At 43.4% G+C, this 20,863-nt stretch overlaps 1 protein-coding gene across 2 annotated transcripts in view; it reads right to left on the reverse strand.

Moving 5' to 3' along the window:
• Positions 1 to 59, reverse strand: part of arglu1a (arginine and glutamate rich 1a) — a 7,827-nt gene extending 7,768 nt beyond the window's left edge. Inside the window, exon 1 of one of the 2 annotated variants that reach the window (XM_024389038.2) lies at positions 1 to 59. This exon is cut by the window's left edge and continues 510 nt beyond it. The gene's annotated coding sequence lies outside the window, so the exon portion shown is untranslated. The other variant, XM_024389039.2, reaches the window with a different exon arrangement.
• Between the last annotated feature and the right edge of the window lie 20,804 nt (positions 60 to 20,863).

Here is a 20,863-nt window from a genome sequence, read left to right on the forward strand (position 1 = left end):
TGCGGCGCTAAAGCAAGATGGCGACAGGCTCCCTTTTCCCACAATGCCATGCATTCGGCCTTTTCCGACTATCTTCGGAATCTGCCTCGCCTGTGCTGAGTTGAACTCGGGTGTGCTATATGCAGCATGATGGAAATTAAATTCAGTTAAAACATAATCAACCAAATCAAACTCGTTTGATAACATCAAGTAGGTGAATTGACAGGAGTGTGGTCAGACCAATCATGTATATAAACTCTGGATTGATGATGCTATTTATTGGCCATTGAAAGGTTTTTCTTTTTTACAGTCTATGCTTTGAAGCCACCAGTCGGCCATATTGGCACTACCCAGTAGGCTCAATCCTCCATAGGAATGAATGACATTCTATAGCTTTTCAATAGAAGCAACAAAACCGATGCGCGATCTATGGGGCAAAATGAACTGGTTTGGCTTAGATTTTTACAACATGTAACTATATTTTGTCACCAATGTTTATTGAAAACATAAATGTGCACAATGAGCACTTGTTGTCTCTCAAATATCATTACAGTTGTTGGTTAGCTAGCTAGCGTATTTGAGTCCTACTAGCATAGACATGACATCAGTGAAAACACATCAAAACAAGACATATCAAAAATAAGATAAATATAGCTGAAACGAGCCGAGTGGTGCAGCAGTATAAAGCACTGCATCTCAGTGCTCGAAGCGTCACTACAGTACCTGGTTCGATTCCAGGCTGTATCACTACTGGCCGTGATTGGGAGTCCCATAGGGCGGCGCACAATTGGCCCGGGGTAGGCTGTCATTGTAAATAAGAATTTGTTCTTAACTGACTTGCCTAGTTAACTAAAGGTTAAATACATTTTTAATAATACTAATTAAAAAACTATGATTCCTCACATGGCAGCTTCTTGTCATTACCGCTTGCTATCTGGCCATCCCGAATCACAACAACCCATGAACTTCTGCCCCACTGAAGCGTGTGCATCGTTTTCGTGATGTTGTCAGCTAACCAGTCTATTACATTTTTTTGTTGTTGTAGTGGGGACAGTAAACATTAGTCATGTAATTTTTTAAATAATTATTTTAATTTTATGTTTGGCTCACATAATATAATTTAAATGTATGCATTTAGGTGCCTGTAATATAATACATGTGGCAAAAACGACATTAATAAATGGCTCTCTATAGCTTCCAAAATATTTGTTACGCTGGTGGGGGAATGCCAAGATGGAGGCACAGTGGCTTAAACACGGTGTTCCGTAAATAGCAATCTAGTGTATATACAAATCTTTGGGTCAGACCAACCAAATCATCATCACACTGAATTTGCCAGTGAACGCCTGATCGAGGTCACCTGATCTGACATTCCCCCAAATCAATTTAGAAATGTTCAACTTGATCTGTAACAAGGGCTGCGTTCAATACAACAACAAAAAACATAATGCAACGTTCAATTAAACTGAAGCGGTGCTGTTCTGAAAGACCAGTTGAAAAACGGGGAGATGTTGGGTTTTGGGTTCAAAATGCAGTGCTGCGCATTAAATACGTCACTCACTGCTTCATGCCGCACCTGTCACATCCACCAAATGGAGCAAACGTATCTAAAAGGGTGCATTCCTCTGCCCAGGTGTTGCTGACACATGCCAAATCTTACAACGCCTAGATAGGTATTTTAAGTATCAGTTAACCACATCATATGTCATAGCGAACTGTCAGTGGACAACCATTGGTTGATGCATGCAACATCTGAGCAGTGAAACGCGACCAAAGTTTATTCGAAAAGGTTGAAGAACGTTTTGAGGAAAAATGTCGTCGTTCAGTACAAACCGTTACAAAACGTAGCAAACGTTTAACCAAACTGAATGCACAGACAACATAGCAGATTCAAACAAGAAGGATGAGGTAAGACATTTCATAGGCTCCCTTTTTCGGGTTCATATACAGTCAATTAACTCTGTAGACCAGACCCAGCTGCTATCACATTGGTGCCTTATGGGAGAGCCACTCCTTAAAGCTGCACTTGATCAAATTCTAATACTTTGCCTAATTTCAGTTTACGTGACAAAATAACCAAGCAAGTATGATGTAGAAAATCATTATACCATCTAAACCGCTGTGGAATAGATTTTCCAAAATCAAAAATATTGTATTTTCAGCTGGTGTACAAAACCGAAATTAAAAGACAAAAAAACGAAACGTAAGAACAGAATGATGGCGCACATAGAACACCGCTTCTTGAACTTGCTTTCAATGAGAGTGACATATCTATAACACACATTTCTATGTGAATGTGGTCGGGTCGCCCAAAAAGTTATGCTAAACAGCCTTTATGGGAACTCTTCATTTTTTCACCATCTTTGATGTTGGTGCATTCAGAATGTTTTGGGGTACAAGGTGGCGGAATCGTGTTATCTGAGGGCAGCCCTGGTTGTGGCTATAGATATGGTGATGGGGCCAATTTGAGCATTTTAACTAACCTTAACCCAGTAAGAAAAATTACGTTGAAAAGATGTGCATTTCAGGTGCTGAAAGGTTAGAAGACGTATTTTCCGGACTTCAAAAATAAGTCATTTACAGATGTTGAAAATACGTGTTTTTCAGTCATTGATTCTATGGACAAATTCCAACTGTGCATCAATGAAGTAAACATCATATCACAGAAATAAAGGAAAGAGAAGCCAACTGAAGACTGCAACAGAATATTTTTTATTGCCCCCTTCGGTCACATGCAATTATGTTAGCTTTTTCAAAAACTTTAAAACTTGGCAGCGATTATGTTCCACGTAGTCCAACATCACATTACTCACTACTGTTTATGACAGTAGAGCACAGTAGAGTTTAATTCAGTGGAGTACAGTACAGTAGAATGCATTAGAGTAAGGTAGGGTACAATACAGTACACTATACTTTACTGTTCTTTACTGTACTCTCCTGAGCTCTGCTGTATTGAACTCTGCTGTCCAAACCTGTGAAACATACAGAGCATTCGGAAAGTAATCAGACCCCCTGACTTTCCCCCCATTTTGTTATGTTACAGCCTTATTCTAAAACTGATTAAATATTTTTTTCCCCTCATCAGTCTACACACACTAACCCATAATAGCAATGAACATTTATGCAAATTTATAAAAAACTGAAATATTACATTTATGTAAGTGTTCAGACCCTTTACTCAGTTTTCGGTTGAAGCACTTTTGGCAGCGATTACAGCTTTGAGTCTTCTTGGGAATGATGCTACAAGCTTAGCACACCTGTATTTGGGTAGTTTTTCCCCATTCCTCTCTGCCGATCCTCTCAAGCTCTGTCAGGTTGGGTGGGGAGCGTCGCTGCACAGCTATTTTCAGGTTTCTCCTGTGATGTTCGATTGCGTTCAAGTCCGCCTCTGGCTGGGCTACTCAAGGACATTCAGAGACTTGTCCCGAAGCCATTCCTGCATTGTCTTGGCTGATTAGGGTCGTTGTCCTGTTGGAAGGTGAACCTTCACCCCAGTCTGAGGATCTGAGCGCTCTGGAGAAGGTTTTCATCAAGGATCTCTCTCTGTACTTTGCTCCGTTCATCTTTCCCTCGATCCTGACTGGTCTTCCAGTCCCTTCCTCTGAATAACATTGCCACAGTATGATGCTGCCCCCACCATGCTTCACCGTAGGGATGGTGCCAGGTTTCCTCCAGAAGTGACGATTGGCATTCAGGCCAAAGAGTTCAATCTTGGTTTCATCAGACCAGAGAATCTTGTCTCTCATGGTCTGAGAGTCCTTTAGGTGCCTTTTGGCTGTCATGTGCCTTTTACTGAGGATGGGCTTCCGTCTGGCCACTCTACCATAAAGGCCTGATTGGTTGAGTGCTGCAGAGATGGTTGTCCTTCTAGAAGGTTCTACAATCTCAACAGAGGAACTCTGGAGCTCTGTCGGAGTGAGCATCGGGTTCTTGGTCACCTCCCTGACCAAGGCCCTTCTCACCCGATTGCTCAGTTTGGCTAGGTGGCCAACTCTAGGAAGAGTCTTGGGATTTCCAAACTTCTTCTATTTAAGAATTATGGAGGCCACTGTGTTCTTGGGGATCTTTAATGCTGCAGAAATATTTTGGTACCCTTCTCCCAGATCTGTTCCTCAACACAATCTACAGATAATTATTTTGACCTCATGGCTTGGGTTTTGCACTGACATGCACTGTCAACTGTTGGACCATATATAGACAGGTGTGTGCCTTTCCAAATCATGTCCAATCAATTGAATTTACCACAGGGGAACTCCAATGAAGTTGTAGAAACATCACAAGGATGATCAATGGAAACAGGATGCACCTGAGCTCAATTTCGAGTCTCATAGAAAAGGGTCTGAATACTTATGTAAATAAGGTATTTCTGTTTTTATTTGTTTATACATTTGCAAACATTTCTACAGTGTACTTTCTGAATGATTTCTATGATTGGTCTGGACCAAATCTGAACCAAACAGATATCTATGTTTGCTTCAGATTTGGTCCGGACAGGACCAAGAATCAACATCCTTGGATGTTAAAATCAAGGTTTGTCCGGACTGCACACAAAAAAAGACCATAAGACCATAAGCTGCATAAGTTCTCCTAACCTGCTACCTAAAGTTACTTCTGTTCAGCTGTACTCCATCTAGTCATAACCATGAGTAGATGTAGCATATTTTGAAATCCTTGAAATAACATGAATATAAAGTCAGGTGTTACAGAATAGCAAGCCTACCATCAGTGATGGGAGATAGCAGGCCTAAGATACTTACTTCATCAGAATTTCTGCATTATGCATCTAGTTCCAAGGATTTTGGTATACTTTGCCGATTCCTCTCTGATAGGCCTTCCCACTCATACTGTACAACTAAACCAGGTAAATTCCATATCTGCACCACAAAGCCAGTGCCACTGCTGATATTCATTATTCCCTTCAAATCAAGGACTGATTTAGACCTGGGACACCAGCCTTCCTCCCCTCAACCTCCTCTGGACACCAGGTGGGTGCAATTAATTGTAGAACAGAAAACCAGCAGTGACAGAACCTCCAGGCTTGGATTTGAATACCTGTCCCCTGCCATAAACAATATACAATGAGAATATGTGTTTAGTGAATTGTTGCACATCATATGGGTAGTTATTTGGAACAGGTGGATAGAGCATTAACTAACTATGCCACAGCACTTCTACATTAACTAGTTTAATTACGTTACAAAAACATGTTGTGTCTTAGTTTTCAAGATAGCTAACTGATCTAAATTGACCTGTAGCAGTTTATAGTTTTACCCTTTTCAGAGCACTCAGTGTCTACATGTGTCTCTGTATTTATCTGTGTTCATCTCTGAATGTTATTTTCAGCTGAGATACGTCCCAGCAAACATGTCCACATGCTGGATAAAATGTTGTCCCCATGTAGGCTGCCCACATTCGCTCCACATTGGTCCAGTGTGACCTAGCGTGGACAGCCCATATCTGGTGAGGGGAGCCCTCACTTTGCCTGAAATAAGCCCATCCTTTCCCAGCAAATATTCCCACATGGGCACCATGTGAGCCCAATGCGAGTAAAAACATTGGACCCATGTAGGATGTCCACATGATCCGATGCACCTTTGCTCATCGGCTTTACATTGGCCCGAAGGCAGGGGACCCCAACGGCAGCCCTCACTTTGCCTAAAATAAGCCCATCCTTTTTAGTGACAGTTCGTTCGCGATCGAACAGCTCTTTTTGAGCTCTTTTTGGTGAACGTTGGGAAATGAATCGCATCGATGGTTCCCTGATTTGCATACTGCTACAACTGCTTTTTTTTGCTTCAAACAACGATTATCTGCATATAGATGGGTTGATTGTTTAGCAACAAAACTGACATGTGCGCAACTATGGGGCAAAACAGACGGGGTTGGCTTAAATTGTTGACAACATGTAAACTATATTTAATATCCAATGTTTATTGAAACATAAATACATTTGCACAATGAGCACTTGTCTCTCAGATCCATTGTTACAGTTGTTGGTTAGCTAGATAGCAATATTTTTTGCCATATTACCATTGATATGAAGTTAGTGAAAACCACTCAAAACATTGTTGGTAGCTATCTGGCCATCCAGAACTCACGGACTTCTGCCCCATTGAAGCGTCCACATTGTTTTCCTGACGTTGTCAGCTAACTCATCCATAAGTTAGAAAACATTCTCCGAAGATGGTGAATCATCACTGCAGAAACAATAAATAGTGGGGGGAGCACGTCATTCTGGTGCACGCTCATTTTTGCAGTGCGTAAATTTGGATGGGTAAAAATGTATTTTGAACGTGCATACGAAGATCTGACATAATGGTGGCCTACTGTTTTGGCCTTACAATACTAGAGATTTGCAATTTCCATGGTTCTAGGTCAATTTTCAAGCATTTTGAATGAACAGCCGTTTGGGAGCCAAATGATCCGGCTCAACGAAAAGACACAGAATGCTGATAACTGACTGTTTTGAATTGGCTGGATGTTACATTGTCTCAGAAAGACAACAGTGGTCCACTACCCAAAGGACACCCAGCCCACTACACACAACTGTGGGAAGCATTGGAGTCAACATGGGCCAGCATCCCTGTGGAAAGCTTTCGAAACCTTGTAGAGCCCATGCAGCAACGAATTGAAGTTGTTCTGAAGGGGGTGCAACTCAATATTAGGAAGGTGTTCTTAATATTTTGTGCAGTCAGTGTGTGTGTCTATATATATGACAGCAATAAGCAACTATATGACAGCAACAAGCAACTTTGATACATACGGGAAACTGTTGAGCGTGAAAAACCCAGCAGCGTTGCAGTTTTTGACACAAACCAGTGCGCCTGGCACCTACTACCATACCCCGTTCAAAGGCACTTAAATATTTTGTCTTGCCCATTTTCCCTCTGAGTGGCACACATACACACTCCATGTCTCAATTCTCTCAAGGCTTGAAAATATATCTGTAACCTGTTTCACCCCCTTCATTTACACTGATTGAAGTGAATTCAAGGATCCGCCCCATTTTTTCAATTTTCGCCTAAAATGACATACCCAAATCTGTCCTTTGCTCTGATGAGTCCAAATTTGAAACGATTGGTTACAACCACCGTGTCTTTGTCAGATGCAGAGTAGGTGAACGGATGATCTCAGCATGTATGGTTCCCACCGTGAAGCATGGTGGAGGAGGTGTGATGGTAAGGCGGTGCTTTGCTGGTGACACTGTGATAATCACACTTAACCAGCATGGCTACCACAGCATTCTGCAGTGATACGCCATCCCATCTGGTTTGCTCTTAGTGGGACTATAATTTCTTTTTCAACAGGACAATGACCCCAAAAACACCTCCAGGCTTACACAGGTAAGGGCTATTTGACCAAGGAGAGTGATGGAGTGCTGTATCAGATGACTTGGCCTCACAATCACCCGACCTCAACCCAATTGAGATGGTTTGGGATGAGTTGGACCACAGAGTGAAGGAAAAGCAGCCAGCAAGTGCTCATCACATGTGGGAACTCCTTCAAGACTGTTGGAAAATGATGCCTCATGAAGCTTGTTGAGAGAATGCCAAGAGTGTGCAAAGCTGTCATCAAGGCAAAGGGTGGCTCCTTTGAAGAATCTCAAATATGACATATATTTTGATTTGTTTATTTGGTTACCATATGTGTTATTCCACATTTTCATGTCTCCACTATTATTCAACAATGTAAAAACAGTAAAGATAAAGAAAAACCCTTGAATGAGCAGGTGCATCCAAACTTTTGACTGATACATATATATTAACACCAGAGAAAATGAAAGTTTACAATATATATCGTGTGCACTTATCAGTCTTCTTACAGACTTCATCATTGGCAGTGTACAAGTCATTTTATTTTAATGTACATCACAACAGATAAACTGGAACGACACTCTCACTTACGGTTGCACAAAAATAACTTGTGACCTTTGACCTATAAGGTTCTGTCTGACAGAAAGATTATTCTGAGATAATTGGCTTTAAAGCACCGAAACCTCATTGGTTTGAATGTTATCAGCGATTTTGATATTGCATTCTTTTCTTAACAACATGAATTGGGGAATTTAAATCCACAGCCCCAATTCAAATGAGCCCTGCCTCTACATTATGAAGCAGCTGGGCTTGGTATGGGCTGGCATGTTTGGCTGGTGTCCAATAGTCTGTGTTAGTCTGGTGTAGGCTAGCCCATGTTGGGCTGGTGTGGGCTTAGTGTGGGGTAGCCTGTGTTGGGTTGATGTGGGCTTGTTGTGGGCTAGCCCGTATCTGGCTTGTGTAGGCTTGTAGGCACATTGGGCGAATGGGGTCATGTTTGCTGGGGTTATCAGGTAGAGTCTTTCTTATCTTAGGTCATTCTACAGGCACAGGCAGGGACCGATAGGGGCATAGGCCGGTCTATGGCAGAATGAATGGGGCAAAATGACTTGACAATGATACAATCACAACTGTGAGATTACCATCCTACTCAGGCAAAATGAGGCCATTGTGATAACTCTTGAATCTTTGGAGTGCTGCTCCAAAAATAAACTGCCATTACTATATTTAACACTCATAACTCAGTGGTCCAGTGAGTCAATGGAGAGGTCAGTACCTGTGCTAAGAATGAAAGTGCTCTAAAGAGAGATATTTTACTTGCCAGTTTGTCTGCTATTTTGAATCCAAACCAAATCTAATTGAAGAGGGGCACGACTTTTATCATTGAGTCTTGTCTTTCTAAACGTAGTTGTGATGATGACATCCATAATTCTGTTTTGTTTGATGCAGTTCCCCTCCATGTTTCCTATGATATGACAGTCACGTTGGTACTTCCTGTACCATGTAAAAAGAGACCTATCCTCATCCTTAGCGTGTGTTAGTGCATTCTGCGGGGAGGTTTTAGTTGTACCGTCGCTCTCTCTCTCTCTCTCTCTCTCTCTCACCCTCCTGCTCCCTCCTTAGCTAGCGAATCAATTTCCTCCGACTTTGGTGTTTTTTTAATGATTCATGATTTCAGCTCCTTGAGATGAGTTGAATCAGCTTTAGAGAGCCAGGATATCTTATTTTTGCTTGTTACAGTTTGACATCAAGGGGAGATGCTTAAAACTCTTTTGATGAATAATAGAAAGTGTTACATAAAAGTCCCAAAAAACATGACTTATATGATCTCATGGGGGGGGGGATCGGAGAAATGGTAGCGCTGAAATGAGAGTTTGGAGACTTTGTGGTTTCTTTACTAGAGGCTGGGTGAGAAGTGGTGGAAGAAGTGAGGTGGGCAATAACATGAGACGTGAATAGCAATTATCGGATTGTCTCATACCTTCCAATGATAACTTCACCATTCCTACATCTCTCAGAGATAGATAGAAAGACAGACAGGCTACCACGTGCAGCACTCAAGTTAATCAAAAGTCTAGTCCTCTTTCACGTGTGTGATCAAAGTTGGCCCCTCTCTTTTCACCGGTCACTTTTCAGATCCCCTGCCCCTGCCTTAGGTGCTCTTCAGGGGCAGAAACGCTTAACAAACACAGGATCTCTTTTAAAAGGGCCAGCACATTGTCATATTGTCATGTTGATGTCTCAAGGCTCCTGGCATAAAGCCCCATTGAAGGGGAGAAAGACCTGAAAGCAAGCTTTTCCCTGTGAATGAGGGTGTTTCTTTCCCTTGGGATGGATGTATGAGGGTAAGGAGGGGAGGGTAAGGGAATAGAGATAGGGGTTGGGGTGAGGGAAGGGGGGTGGCAGAGGTTTAGGGGGTCAGTGGAGTGGTCAGTCCCAGTCAGTGAGTCCCTGAGGTGTCCCTGGGGTTGGGCTCTGTGAAGGGCCCATTTCCTCATCTCAGTGATGGGGAGCTGAGGGCCACACATCAGATACCAGGATGAAATATGGGCGCACACCCCTTCCCCTCCCCAAACTTCATTAGCGGTTGTAATCAATAGGTAATGCTGAGGAGTAGGTGCTGAGAGACATGCTATCTCTTCCAGCATTCAATGATTCAAAACCCTGGCCCTCTATAACATGTCTATTAACCATGGGCTCCATGTATCTCATATTTAACTCAAAGGTCTGTATCTGCGAGGGTCACTAAAGGGTTTGGCCTCGTGTCTGTCCACATGTGACAACTGTGTCCCCTCTTTTCCCAAAGGAGACGTGATTATGTGTCACATAATGAGGAGCCTCAGAGGAACTCTGTGACAAAGAATTATGGGCGGTAAAGGTTGTCACCACTATATATGAGATATGGTCACAGCAGTAGGATCAGCTTTCCCAGGGCTGGGTGGACAGAGAGAGAGACAGGTAAATCTGACAGACAGGCTGAGGATAGGGGTGAGAGGTCAGAGGTCAGGTTTGAAGTATTGGACATGAAAGCTGATCTGGTTAAGCTCTTGTTTCCATCTTAATTTGAAAAGGACGGTGATGTCCCTCTGCTCTAACTAGGAACATCCTGGAGGTCCCCAAAGAAAACAACAGAACAAAAGTTAGAGAAAATGAGAAGGTTATCAGTTGAAATTAAAATCTGTCAGGCAGTGAAGAGTATTCCTTCCTGTGTTTGTTGAACTGAAGTCAGCACAATGTGGAGAGGATTGATGGGTGCATGTATTGTGTTGTATGTCAGTACACCACATCTACTCTCATTGCCTTACTTTTATGTGGAAAGAGAAGAAAAAAACATAGCCTGTGACTTAAAAGACTCTCCTGTCCTCCTCTGTGTCTTTGGCAGTTCCTTTGGTCTAAGGAGAATGAGATCTACCCCTTCTCCTCTTTCATCTTTCCTTCCTTTCTTCTCCCTCTCTCTCTCTCCCACAGTATGCCTTTAGAAAGCGTGTCTGTTTACCGCTATCCCTTTTTGAGTGTGTCTCTGTGTGTGTGTGTGTGTGTGTGTGTGTGTGTGTGTGTGTGTGTGTGTGTGTGTGTGTGTGTGTGTGTGTGTGTGTGTGCATGTGTGTGTGCATGTGTGTGTGTGAGTGTGATCCACAGCATGGGAAAAGGAGGTGCTCCTACACAAACAGGAAGAAAGACACATCTATCATGAGTACAAATCCCCCCCCCCCACACACACACACACACACACACACACACACACACACACACACACACACACACACACACACACACACACACACACACACACACCCTTTATCTTAGAACCTGCAAGCGTTCTCCACTGTAACAATGGGTATATCCTGAAGGCTTAGGTCACAGTGACGGAGTGAGTAATGGTGTGAGTGTGTGAAAACTCTGGAACTGGCGAAAGGGAAGAGGCCAAGGACAGGCCTTACTCAATACCCACCATCACTCAAAAGGCTTTTACTGCAACAAGGAAGGCTCATACTTCATTCCTTATTAGTCATACCAAAACTTCTCACTCAACACTTCACATCACAGCATTACTCAAACGTTTTAGAGCAGGAAGCATAGCTCAACGGCTCTCTGCTTATGAATACAGGCATGAAGCAGCAGTTTGGAGGTTTTTAGAGGAGCAGAAGCCGGAACGTTGCTGGTTCACATCCCAGATATGGACTTGGCTGATGTGTAGAGGTGAGATGAATGCCAAGTTATCATGATTGACCTCATGGCAATTTACAGAAAACACAGTTGATAAGATGGTAACCCTGGAGGTTGGCAAGGAGGCACTTTACCCCCGCTTTACCCACCCCTTCCTCTCCCCAAAATGAAACCGTTCCAATCAGTTCTTTTCAGGAGAAGAGTCGATTGTTGTCACACGAGAGCAGGCTGATGGGTGCATGTGTCTTGTCTTAGCTCATACCCAGTGTGTATCGGAGTGACAGGGGTGTGTAGCTGGGGGGCGACTGCACCCCTTCTGCACCCCATCGGCTTCAGTGTCCTGGCTGGGCACAGCTGTGTTTCTCCCAGGGTGACAATATGGAGTGTGTAGACATGTGGGGGAGTGGTGGGGTGCTGGGAAAGACCAGGGTGTGACAGGGAGCCTGGGTCTGTTTGTAGGAGCTGATCGTGTTAGCTTTCATTAGAGCTCCACCACTAGGCTAATTTCACAGTGTGTTTGTCAGGGTTGGGCCGCTCAAAGAGCTGGGTGCCGGGGGGACAAAGGAGAAGGGACCAGGGTCTCGCTAGGGCTCTTGCCAGGGGGTAGAAGCTCACACATGGCCCCACCAGGAGTCAATGCCCCCCTCCCCCACTCTCTCCACCTGCTGTTCTGCACCAAAGCTAACGTGATGCTGTGCTGGCAAACTTTGAATGAATAGATTTTTCTTTTCATTTCTTTTCAAAGTAATAATTTAGGGCTTGTGTTTATCATCAGCAGCTGTAGGCTCCATAGTTTATATGTGTTGTGAACTTCTAAACTAAATGATGTGTCTGTGAATAGACTTTGAAGTAAATGCATAATTTCTTCTCACGCTCTTGCTTTCTCCCGCTACCTCTCGATTTGATGAGCACCAAAACACTGCAATTAGAGCTGTAAGCTCTTGAGACACGAGTTTGAGCTGTAGTGGTTCTCTAGCCTGCATTGAGACTCCTGGAAGTGACTTATTAAGTCTGAGGATCAATAGAGCACAGTCTGTTGATTTCTCACAGCGCTGAGTGTAGTAAGACGAGTCTGTGCCTGTTGCTTACGTGGAAGTGGAGAGAGACCAGTCCTTCTCCTCATTTCCTCCCCCTCACCACTGCCGGTCCGGGGGTTAGACATGATCACAAAGAGCCCCTGAGTCATGCCCCCTCCTCTAGGACACACACGCACACACACACACACACACACACACACACACACACACACACACACACACACACACACACACACACACACACACACACACACACACACACACACACACACACCTAGTCTTGTGCTTTGACTGATGTCCTGAGTAAACCGAAGTGTGTGATTGATACGTCATATCCATCACCTCGTCTGTCTAAGGCACAGTATGGTGTCATCCCCCTCGCCCCTCATTGTGAGTGTGTGCAACAGTGTGTGTGCACGTTCGTGTGTGTGCGTGACAAATATAATTGGACTTTCAAGAGGCAGGGGTAATCTAATGTATTTGACATGTGAGTCCATGGTGGTTTGTGAGTCCATATGTGCACATGAGAGTGAAAGTAAGTGAAGTGGTTGCGCACAGGGCACGGGGGAGTGCGCACGTGTCAGACACAATCTAGATGTCACGTGCCTTAAACGAGACTCTTTCTCTGTGTTCCTCTCCTCATCCATCTCCCTGACATAGGCAGAAACAGTAGCCTCAGTCCCTTAGCAGAGCAGAACTGCAGGGGGTGCTGCTAACTGTAGGTGGGCCTAGATGGTATGTATGGAAGCCTTGTCTGGCCTGTTCCTGGGGACACCCCACAGTAGCTGAGCTGACCCCTGAATGCACCGCCAGGGCCCAAACTCGTTTGTCTTCCACAGATATCACTGTGATAACGTGAGGAGGAGAAGGGAGGGAAGGGGTAGTATCAACCCCATCTGGAGATAACTAGGAACAGAGGTGAGGGGTACAGAGAAAGGACAGAGAGTTTATTGGCAGACAATTTGGTACTCCCCCATCTCTCTTAGGAAAGGCGTTGGAGATGGACTGATGAGATAGCTTCTGTATCTAATGGTAGAGGAGGGAATGAGAGTGTTTGGTGAAGTAGATAAAATCCTAGTATAGCTATACTGGAGTCTCAATTTGGCTATGGTTGACATGGATTTCTTCCCAACTTATCCCTCTCTCCAGCACTGGTCTGATCAGTACCCTGGTATTATGAGACCCAGAGGGCAGCTTAATACAGGACATGAAAGAAGACACATTATTTTATCCAAACAATAGGTTTATATGGGCCTTCCTTAATCCCAATTCAATATGGAGGTTAAGAGATAGCTGCACTAGATGTGGCTTTTCTCCTCTCTGATGAAACAGTAAAAGAGTCCCCGCCTCTCAGGGGTACTACTAAACTTAGCTGACCTCTGACCCGGAACTTAAACCCCTAAACCTCCAGTCATAAACCTCCCCTGCTCTGGGGTTGTAAACATTGTTAATTGGTAGGCAGAAGGAAAAGTGGTGTGGTATAAAACCAGTAGTCTGAGGAGCTCAAGACCCAAATGGGGTGACATTGAAGGGTTTTCAAATCAACTGGCTGTTTTGATTTTCAGGTTGGAACTGATCATGTATTTGAAGCAAAAAATCTACCTTTGCACAAAGTTTAATAATCAAGGGATAAAGTAATCCCCCCCACAACCCTTCAGTGTTATGCTCTGTAAAGGCGGGTTGACAGGCCCTTTGATGGAGGTGAGGGGCATGACACTGTGCCTCTAAAACGGAGTGGACTGATTTAAAACACCTCTGACAACTCATACCAGCCCTTTTGACACCCTTAAAAATCCCTTACGACACCCCCTGTGTGACACGTAGCACCTTAGCACTGTCACCCCTGACCCCTCACCCCTTACCTCCCACCCTCTATGGTCAAGATTACCCACCCACCCCTCATAGACACAGACACAAAAATGTTTATATAGTGTAACTAAGTCCTCATGAAAGAAGGGGGGAGGTATTAACTTTAGGTAATCAATCAATAAATTAATGTTTGATTGAATATCCAGGTCCAGAATTGACAGTGGTTCAAACATGGGCAATAGTGTTAAAACACACCATGTGAAATTATTTGGTCAAATAAAATAAAATACGATTTTGTTGGTCACATACACGTGTTTAGCAGATTTCATTGCGGGTGTAGTGAAATGCTTGAGTTTCTAGCTCCAACAGTGCAGTAATACCTAACAATTTCACACAATACACACAATATTCAGGTAGTTGTTGTCCTTGATGATCTTTTTGGCCTTCCTGTGACATTGGGTGTTGCAGGTGTCCTGGAGGGCAGGTAGTTTGCCCCTGGTGATGCGTTGGACAGACCTACCACCCTCTGGAGAGTCCTGTGGTTGTGGGCGGTGCAGTTGCAGTTGCCATACCAGGCGATGATACAGCCCAATAGGATGCTCTCAATTTTGCATCTGTAAAAGTTTGTGAGGGTTTTAGGTGCCAAGTCAAATTTCTTCAACCTTCAATGTGCAGTTGCGCCTTCTTCACCACACTGTGTGGGTGGACCATTTCAGTTTGTCAGTGATGTGTACGCCAAGGAACTTGAAGCTTTCCACCTTCTCCACTGCAGTCCCGTTGATGTGGATAGGGGGGTGCTCCCTCTGCTCTTTCCTGAAGTCCACGATCAGCTCCTTTGTTTTACAGGAGGGGGTTGAGATGGACATATTTACGGAATATGTCTGTAAACACTCTAGCCAGCTGGTCTGCGCATGCTCTGAGGATGCGGCTTGGGATGCCATCTGGGCCAGCAGGGTTAATACGCTTAAATGTCTTACTCACGTCAGCCACGGAGAAGGTGTGCCCACAGTCCTTGGTAGAGGGCCGCATCGGTGACACTGTGTTATCCTCAAAGTGGGCGAAGAAGGTGTTTAGATTGTCCGGAAGCAAGATGTCGGTGTCCGTGACGTGGCTGGTTTTCCCTTTGTAGTTTGTGATTGTCTGTAGTCCTTGCCACATTTGTCTCATGTCTGAGCCATTGAGTTGCGACTCTTTGTCTCTATACTGATGTTTTGCCTGTTTGTGTCACGTGTGCTCCCTCTCCAGCCTCTAGGTCACCAGGCTGCTTGTTATGGCGCACACCTGTTAGCATCGTTACGCTCACCGGCGCATCTTCAGACTCACCTGGACTCCATCACCTCCCTGTTTACCTTCCCTTTATATGTCACTCCCTTTGTTTTCTTTCCCGGGGCGTTATTGTTTCTGTTTAAGTTTCCTGTCTGTGCGTTGTTTGTGTTTCTTGTTTTGTTTATTAGCCTCTCTTGGGTAGGGGGCAGTATTTTCATGTCCGGATGAAAAGTGTGCCCAAAGTAAACTGCCTGTTACTCAGGCCCAGAAGCTAGGATATACATATAATTGGTAGATTTGGATAGAAAACACAGTTTCTAAAACTGTTAAAATAATGTCTATGAGTATAACAAAACTGATATGGCAGGTGAAACCCCGAGGACAAACCATCCCAAAATGAAAAAATATTCAGCCTACCACTATTTTCAATGGCTGTTACTTTTATTATAAGGCGAAGTCCTCCCAGATTGCAGTTCCTCGGTCTTCCACTAGATGTCAACAGTCTTTTAGAAAGAGTTTCATGCTGGTTTTGGGAAAAATTTGCCAGAAATTGTAGTTTTTCTAGGTTGCTCCCATTTTGGCTGTAATGTTTCCAAGCGCGTGAATGAGAGCGTGTTCTATGGGATTTTTCTCCGGTAAAGACAATAACAATTCTCCGTCTTAAATTGTATTGTTTATTTACGTAATAGGGTACCTAAGGTTTGATTATAAACGTTGTTTGACTTGTTTGGAAAAGTTTATTAGTAACGTTTGGGATTCCTTTTGTATGCATTTTGATGGAGGGAAACTGGGTGGATTATTGACTGAAGCGTGCCAGCTAAACTGAGTTTTTATGGATATAAAGAAGGACATTATCGAACAAAAGGACCATTTGTGATGTAACTGGGACCTTTTGGAGTGCCAACAGAAGAAGATCATCAAAGGTAAGGCATTTATTATATCGCTATTTCTGACTTTCGTTTTGCACCTGCCAGGTTGAAATATGTTTTTCATGGTTTTGTATGCGGGGCGCTGTCCTCAGATAATCGCATGGTGTGCTTTCGCCGTAAAGCCTTTTTGAAATCTGACACAGCAGCTGGATTAACAAGAAGTTAAGCTTTATTTTGATGTATTACACTTGTGATTTTATGAAAGTTAAATATTTATAATTCTGTTTGAATCTCGTGCTCTGCAATTTCACTGGATGTTGGCCAGGTGGGACGCTTCCATAGTTTGATCGCCTTACTGAGGGAATAACTACACTGTTTGTATTCGGCAATATTCACAGTCACCTTGCCATGTTTAAATGCGGTGGTTCGAGCTTTCAGTTTTATCCACAGTTTCTGGTTATGGTAGGTTTTAATAGTCACAGTGGGTACAATATCTCCTATACACTTCCTGATAAATGCAGTCACTGTATCAGTGTATTCGGAAATGTTATTCATAGAGGCTACCCGGAACATATCCCAGTCTGCATAATCAAAACAATCTTGAAGTGTGGATTCCGATTGGTCAGACCAGCGTTCAATAGTCCTTAGCACGGGTACTTCCTGTTTGAGTTTCTGCCTGTAGGAAGGGAGGAGCAAAATGGAGTCGTGATCAGATTTTCCATGTTCTGGAGTGTGTGTGACCTCCTCTTTCCTTTGTGCCCTTAGACACCTTTTCCGTAGGTGGCAAAGGCATGAGGAGCAGAGGACAGCTGCTGTGTGTCCATCAAACATACACACTTTCTCTTTTCTCTCTCTCTCTCTTTTACACCTTTCAAACAAAGATGTTTTCCGGGCCAACTTGTTAGCATCCCTTCAACTTTTTGCCAACTTTTCTTTATCTGAAAGGTATTGCCTTCAACAAAGCCTGTACTTTTATTTCTGCTAACTTTTATTTCCAGCCAAACCCTCAGTCTAAATGTCACCTTTAATCTTACTGGATTTGGCACTCACTAAATCATGAACATGCTATTGTTGTTGTCAGACATCAAACTTGTCCTTGTCATTCTGAAAAAATACAAACTCAAAAACGGCAGTCTTATCTGCATGACATTGCAGCAGCCGGGTACATTTTTTGTACCAAAAAAACCCCTCTGTTTCAAAATGCATTTATGATATGTCAATCTAGCATGCCAGGCAACTCAAAGCAACTTTCTAGAGACAATGTTTTGGTTTGTTGCTAACATTAGCTTGTTAGCTAGCTATCTAGATGGCTAGCCAGCTCTTATAATTACCAGAACATATCTGACAACATTTTGAGTTGAACTGTAGCCAAGTTTTTATTCACTATAACAGGAAAATTAACACATTAGAAGGTAATTATTTAGACAAATTATTTACAAGTATTGTGAGCTGCTAACTTACTGTTGTGAATGTGAAGGAATTAAAGCGGTGTCAGGTTACTATGACAACATCCACAACAACCGGGTCAAAGTCAAATGTCTCTAGCTCAGTTCCAGCAAGCAATCGCGACATAAATGGCGAATGCCAACAAGAATGTGGTAAAAATGTGGTTGTTTGAAAGGGGACCATATAAACATTGCCCAATTCTTTTTTCAGACAAAATACCGCAAATCCTATGTGAATTAGGTATGTCTCTCTCTCTCCTTCACGTACATTCACAGATTGTAGCCTCACACACACTCCTTCACCTCAAACATACCAGTGTTTATTGTTTACATCCCCTGCCCCCCCCCCCTCTCTTCATACAAACACCATAGAGCTGCACCCTTGTTTTGATTTGATTTATTAGGATCCCCATTAGCTGACGCCAATGTCTTTCTGGGGTACGACACATAACGAAAAATACATAACAGACAAAATACTTTACAATTTACATACATTTAAAAACAACATGTTGTGTGTGTGTGTGTGTGTGTGTGTGTGTGTGTGTGTGTGTGTGTGTGTGTGTGTGTGTGTGTGTGTGTGTGTGTGTGTGTGTGTGTGTGTGTGTGTGTGTGTGCATCTATCGGTTACACCTACATGTCAGTACATACAACAAGTAGGCCACATGAGGTGTTGTTTTTTGAAACCAGGTTTGCTGTTAACTTGCACTATATGAGATGGAAGGGAGTCCCATGCACTCATGGCTCTGTATGATAATGTATGTTTCCTTGAATATTTCTGGACCTGAGAACTGTGAAAAGACCCCGAGTGGCATATCGGGTGAGGTAAGTATGTGTCCCAGTGCTGTGTGTAAGTTGACTATGCAAACAATTTGGAATTTCCAACACGTTAATGTTTCATATACAAACAAGAAGTGTTGTCCCTTCTATGGAGAGGTAATCATATACGCAGCACAGTGGTTGACCTGGAGTTGACCTTCTCCTCACTGACCCTTCCCCTTTCTCTGAGGTTGGCTGACTGTCTGACCTCTTCCTCTGGGGAAGCATACACTGTCTAATATTCCCACAACCTTTCCTAGAAAAGACTATCTGCCACCCTGCAGAACCTGTTCAGTACATACACCAGGAGCTAAATAAAGAGGCTACCACACAAGAGATTCCCAGATCAGAGAGCGAGAGAGAGAGAGAGAGAGAGAGAGAGAGAGAGAGAGAGGAGGAGATTCTCTATTACACAACTATCATTACTGTTGCTACTGTATAGTCACACTGACCAGACCAGTGCGTCCATCACTTCACTGCTCTCTGTTGTTCACATTAGCATTGCATTGTGTTATTAGCATACTGTAGTTATCATTAGTAATCTACACATGTATTGGCCCCAGGGTCCTGGGCATGCTGTGGAGCCTTGCAGGTGGGCAGCACCATGACCATCTGGCCAAGGTGACACAGAGTCGACCACTACACCTGACAGCCTTATTCACAGTGGCCACCTGCTCTGTATATTTCTGCCCCCAGTAGATTCAGTTTCTACACCTTATAGATTCAGATATTCATTGAATATTATTAAGAGCAGTGGTGGGGTCAATTCAAATTCTCTAACAATGCTTTTCAAAGAGAAACTGTCTAAATAGACTGAATATTTTATTTATGTACCCCAGAGAGATAGTGACAGTGGGTTTCTGTGGTCAGTGGGTGGAGTTTTGTGTTCTGACTGTGTCTGGTGTCCAGTGGTAAGTCACACGTGTCATTGGGGGGCATTTCTCCACAGGTAACTGGTCACACTGCCATACGTCTCTGTCAATCACACACACACACACATGCGCACGCAAACTACCCACCCTCCAGGACACCTACATCATACCGATGTTACAGGAAGGCCAAAAAGATCATCAAGGACAACAACCACTCGAGCCACTGCCTGTCCACCCCACTACCATCCAGAAGGCGAGGTCAGTACAGGTGCATCAAAGCTGGGACCGAGAGACTGATAAACAGCTTCTATCTCAAGGCCATCAGACTGTTAAACAGCCATCACTAGCACAGAGAGGCTGCTGTCTACATACATACTTAATATCATTGGCCACTTTAATAAATGGAACACTTGTCACTTTAATAATGCCACCTTAATAATGTTTACATATCTTGCATTACTCATCTCATATGTACAATATATACTGTATTCTATACCATCTATCGCATCTTGCCTATGCCGCTCTGTCATTGCTCATCCATATATTTATATGTATATATTCTTATTCCGTTCCTTTACTTAGATTTGTGTGTATTAGGTAGTTGTTGTGGAATTGTTAGATTGCATGTTAGATATTGCTGATATATCGGAACTAGAAGCACAAGCATTTCGCTACACTCGTGGTAACATCTGCTAACCATGTGTATGTCCAATAAAATTTGATTTGATTTGACAGACAGAGAGGTGGTACACATTAGTACTAACCCTGAAAACGTATATGAGTTAGTTATTAGAGTTGAAGTGTTTGTTTGTGTCCTTATTTGTAAACCAGCCTTTGATTGGCTGGAGCATATGCCAGAGAGAGTGGAGTAGAGCGGAGTAGCCCCTCCACTTCTGACCTGCAATAATTAAGCCTCAAATGATTTCTAAACTCCTTCGGGGAGAACCTGAACATACAGTATCATATGAACTTATGAACGTACTAATCAACGATGGCACTTAATCACTAGCTAAGAACATGATCATAACCCAGCTGTCGATTGTGTTTGTGTTTAGCTTTACTGCAAGCTCATCAACTCTGACTTTTGTATGCACAATTTTAATGACCTACAGATGTAGGGATAGAGAGAGTATAGAGAGAGGATAGACTCAGGATAGAGGATAGGGGGGGGGATCAATCTCCTGTCCAGAGAGGAAGACTGATCAGAAGACTGGGATCATCCATTATGTGACCTCACACACACACCCGCATTCACACAAACATACAGCTCTCTCTCTCACACACACACAC

The sequence above is a fragment of the Oncorhynchus tshawytscha genome, linkage group LG26 (genome assembly GCF_018296145.1).
Source record: "Oncorhynchus tshawytscha isolate Ot180627B linkage group LG26, Otsh_v2.0, whole genome shotgun sequence".
In the NCBI taxonomy this organism is placed as follows: Eukaryota; Metazoa; Chordata; class Actinopteri; order Salmoniformes; family Salmonidae; genus Oncorhynchus; species Oncorhynchus tshawytscha.